Below are 5,000 nucleotides of genomic sequence, written 5' to 3' on the forward strand. Positions count from 1 at the left end.
CAGTAAAAACCTGATGGAGCGTTGTATTAGAATATCATCGTGGAATGTAAGTAGTTTGCTTACCAGAGTTACAGACGTTCACTACTTTGTACTGAAAAACAATATGGACGTAGTTTGTCTCCAGGAAACCAGGGACACGAAAGGTGATACTCTCAAACTTAATGGTTATAGAGCGTACCACCTTCATGCCGGTGACCGAATACGGGGAGTGTCAACTTATGTCAAAAGCTCAATACCCTCTGAACTAACAGAGACGCCGTGCAGAAATAACGGCATAGAAAGTGTGTGTGTGTGTGTGTGTGTGAAGCTTCATTTGCAACAAGGTGAAATGTATATTGTCAAATACATTTCTGGGAGATCCTTTGACCTCAGATATTTACCTGATTGCATGTACTCTGACTCTGCTCTGATAGTGAGTGACGTGAATGCTAGACACCCGCATTTAGAGGAGAGGCAATATCAGTGATAACGGTAAGAGGTTTTACCAGTTTTTAAAGGATAGGCCTGATGCATGCTTGCTGGGTGCCAAAGAGGCAACACACATCAAGGGTGGACGGCTTGATTACGCCTGCCTTGGTTGGCAGACAGGCGATTCAAGGAGAATGTAAAGTGGTAAGTGAACTACTCAGTGATCATTTCGCGTTGTATGTTAAGTTAGCTGTAGGGAAGTTAAATTTCAGAGAAAACGGCTTTCACTTAATGTAAACGACAGAGACCAGTTTGTTTACAACAGAGAATTGGTATAAACATTATACACCCATATGTTTAGATAGGTTCAACCGGGATTTGTTGAGTGCGATGGAAAGATGTTTACCCACAACACCCAAGACACACAGAAAGGAAAAGGGTCATGGGGGAAGGAAAAACAGGTGCTGCAGTGATAAGACACTTAAGGAATGGACATACATGCTAAGGTTGGCACACAGGGAGAGGTTACAAAAAGGCAAAAAGGAACAGGGCAAAGATATACTCGTTGATATATCAAGAATGTGTGGGGGAAAACGGAAAGAAGTAAGGGAGAAATACTGGAAAGAATTTGCGCAAAACATCGAGGAATGCAATAGCCTTAAAGAAATATGGCATCACGTCAATAATGTGAGGACCAAAACAAATAACCTCATCGGTCACCCACACCCAGAGGAGGAGGCAAACAAACATATTCAGAAATGGGCGAAGGCATCCTCACTGGTCTCATTGCCACAACACACTCTGATGCTTTAGACGTATGGGAAATTGAACGAAAAGAACAAATACAGTCATCCTTAAATATTACTGCAGTATCATGTCAGACCATAACTATACATGAACTCTTAAATGCAATCAAAAGGGGGAAAAGCACATCACCAGGAGAAGATGGCGTGACATATGACATGTTAAATGTATTAGTAAGCATGGAGAGCAGCCCTTTATTAGATCTTTTTAACATGAGCTATTTGGAAGGTAGATTGCCGAAGGCCTGGAATAAAGCCTGAATAATACCCATTCCTTAATCGTCAGGTGGATACAGGCCTGTATCTCTGACATCCTGCTTATGCAAGATGATGGAACGAATATTATTAAACAGACTAATGTATGTGACTGGAGATAAACTCTCTTGTAATCTATACGGGTTTATGAAAGGGAAGGGAACATCTGATTGCCTAATTCAGTGTTTATCCAACGATGCGGAAAAATGTAGAGTATTTGTTGATTTACAGGGAGCCTTTGATAAAGCCAACGTAGAAGTGATTATATATGAGTTGGCAATGTTCGGGGTCACGGGAACGTTGCTTAAGTGGATCAGTGACAATTTGTCTGAGAGAAGAGCTTGTGTGTGGTTTCAAGGCTGTTTGTCAGAGGAAAGAAATCTTGAGCTGGGAACACCACAGGGAGGCGTTTTAAGCCCAACACTTTTTAATGTACCGATGAACAGAATAGCTTTAGAGAGCTATCCTCAGGGCGTCCAGCCACTTATATACGCAGATGATATATTAATACAAAGGACTACACAGCGCCGTTTACAGACGGCGCTGAACAACTTTAGTAAACTTGCTCAAACATCAGGGCTGGTTATCAATGAAGAAAAGACAAAATTTCAGAGCAAACAAAGGGGCAACGTGAGACTCAATTTAAATGACAAACAGGTGGAGAAAGTATTGACAAATATCTGGGAGTATACATTGGCTTTACTGCGTCAAGTAAAGATGCTGAGGTGAATCATATATTGACTCAGTGTAGGGCGCGACTACGGCCGCTCAGAGCACTTGCTGGTCACGGAGTAGGAGCTGGGGTGCCCTTGCTGAGGCTAATCTACATTAGTACGATAAGAGCCTTGGTGGATTATGCAGCACCAGCACTTTCCATAGCCTGTCAAGGGAGACTCCGGAAACTTGAAACCATACAGAATGAAGCTATGAGAATAATCCTCGGGTGTCAAAGTAATACCGGGATAGACATAATGAGAGTAGAGACGGGATTGCAAAGTATTGTACAGAAAGTGAGAGAGATCAATGCAATAGCGGCCATCAGGTTAGTGAGAGGGACCAGTGGAAAGAAATTCGTGAGAGATATGGCCAGCGGTTTTAACAACATGAGATCATTTTATAGGCAAGGCAAGCGAGAATATATGAAGGAACAGAAATAGCATTCAATATTATGACCTGAAGGATTATTGTCATTCTCATCAGACACCTCCTAAGGTGCCGCCATGGGAGGATCAGGATATTAACATAGATGTAGACCCAGTCTCTATGAATAAATCCATGTATGAACCAGGTCAACTTAAAGCAACGTACAGCCATAAAATAAATAGTCTAACACAACGACATTGCTCATGTTTACTGTGACGGGTCAGTCCTGGAAGATGGCAGAGCTGGGTGCGGAGTCATCATCAGACAGTTCACTGGGAGCGGAGTGGTCACCACAAGCACTGGGATGAGACTGAACATTCACATATCTTCAACACAAGCTGAATTATGGGCAATACTGAAGGCGCTTAAAGAGATTGAAATCATTAATAAGGATTCCTACTTCTTTGTGGACAGCAGGGGAGCACTGGACTCACTTAACAGCAAGAACCCTGTGTTTGACCACATAGTTGGCGTGTCGTTTGATAGCTCATAGGTTGCGAGGTCAGGGGCGTGTGATTGCATTTGTGTGGACCCTTCGCATGTAGGTGTCACCTTCAATCAAGCTGTTGATGAGATCGCCAAGGGGGCGACCAGGAAGCATGAGGTAGACATTCAGTGCATGCGGACTCTTAAACAGGCAGAGCAATATTAAGAGGACACAGACTATGACGAGGCCAGGAAGGGCGAAGCGATTAGGAAAAGCGATACTTTGAGACACTATATGCATCTAGCGATGAACACAGACTTTGCTTATGGGAAGGGCAAGAGCAAATTGAAAGACAGTGTGTACATGAGGATCAGGCTTGGATATAAATACTCCAGGGAGTTAGGTGTTCCAGCAAGCGAGAAAGAAAAAGAATGCAGGGTGTGTAGTTTACCTAGATCACATACATTGACGTATTATATATTACAGTGTTCTATGCTTCAAACACATAGAAATGCAGAGATAACAGGCTTACCTGAACAGGCTGTATGGATGATTAAGAACGTTCAGGTATTCGAGATTTTGAAGAGGTACAGGCAATTTGCACCAATATCATAAACATATCTCGCAAATATGCATTGGTATGTAGGCTGTTACTCCTGCTGAGACTATAATGTCTCCTACTTTACTGTTGATAAATGGGGTATGTTAGGCATCATTCTCCTGAAATACAATCATTCCACTCAACAATTGATTCATCTCTTCTCCGGGATTATAATTATATATTGCGCGCTCATATTTTTTGTGCGCTGTATTTGATTATGTAAGCCCAGGAGGGGACTTATCTGGATGAGGGTAGGAGTGTTATATCACCTTACCGATATGTAAGCCAATGACTGAATTCTTGTAATGCTTGTAATTCTTTATAATTTAAGTATTGTATTTAATTTTAAATATTATTGTACCTAAGCTTTGTATAATGAATTGTGAACCCGCACAGGGACTTATTAAGTAAGGGTGAGGATAACCTAAGTTACCTCATCCTTTTGAGATGTAATTTTACTTTTGTCTCAATAAACGTGTCAAAGTCAAAGTCAAAGACGCTCTCTCTCTCTCTCTCTCTCTCTCTCTCTCTCTCTCTCTCTCTCTCTCTCTCTCTCTCTCTCTCTCTCTCTCCCCTTCTCTCCCCCTCTCTCTCTCTCTCTCTCTCTCTCTCTCTCTCTCTCTCTCTCTCTCTCTCTCTCTCTTTCTCTTCTTTCTCTCTCTCTCTCTCTCTCTCTCTCTCTCTCTCTCTCTCTCTCTCTCTCTCTCTCTCTCTCTCTCTCTCTCTCTCTCTCTCCCTCCCTCCCTCTCTCTCTCCCTCCCTCACTCACCGTTATATTTCATTACCTCCTACTTGTCCTCGCTGAAAAGGGACATGCCATTTACTACGTTAACAACCTCAAATAACCGTAGATACCATAAATCGGTAATGAGGTTGATAGCGTGTGTGTCCTTTGCCCGCATTAATTTTCATGCTAGTCAGCCACTTATTTGCGGATATGGTAATAAATATTCGTAGCAATAAATGTTCGAATATTGGATTTATGCGTTGTGTTGTAGTGCGTCTTGCTTTTCTTCTGAGAAATAAATGATATGTGTTTTCGTTGTTGTTAAGGCAGGTTTATAAATGATTGGTTCATTTCTATACCACAATTCCTGTAAAATACTATTGTATTATTACGTAGGGTAAATTAATTAATGGCATTTTGTAAGTTGATATATAATTAACATTTTCTTGAAAAAAATATTGAAATTCTACTTGTAAAGACAACGAAGAAGATGGGAATGAGAATAGTATTGTTGATGACAACACTAATGTCAGAAATACCATGTTCCATCATGTTTTCACCCGCCGCAAACGCCGGGATCCAGACCAAAATGGCTTCAGCTTCATTATAAATTCCACTCACTTTTGCTTGTGTACG

General features: G+C 41.5%; 1 protein-coding gene across 1 annotated transcript in view; it reads left to right on the forward strand.

Annotated features, from left to right (window-relative positions):
• LOC113807598 (uncharacterized) overlaps window positions 1–5,000 on the forward strand; it is a 31,686-nt gene that overhangs the window by 321 nt on the left and 26,365 nt on the right. The window contains exon 1 of the mRNA XM_070138562.1: window positions 1–612. This exon is cut by the window's left edge and continues 321 nt beyond it. The gene's annotated coding sequence lies outside the window, so the exon portion shown is untranslated. The remainder of the gene's footprint in view (window positions 613–5,000) is intronic.

The sequence above is a fragment of the Penaeus vannamei genome, chromosome 24 (assembly GCF_042767895.1).
Source record: "Penaeus vannamei isolate JL-2024 chromosome 24, ASM4276789v1, whole genome shotgun sequence".
NCBI classification, from domain to species: Eukaryota; Metazoa; Arthropoda; class Malacostraca; order Decapoda; family Penaeidae; genus Penaeus; species Penaeus vannamei.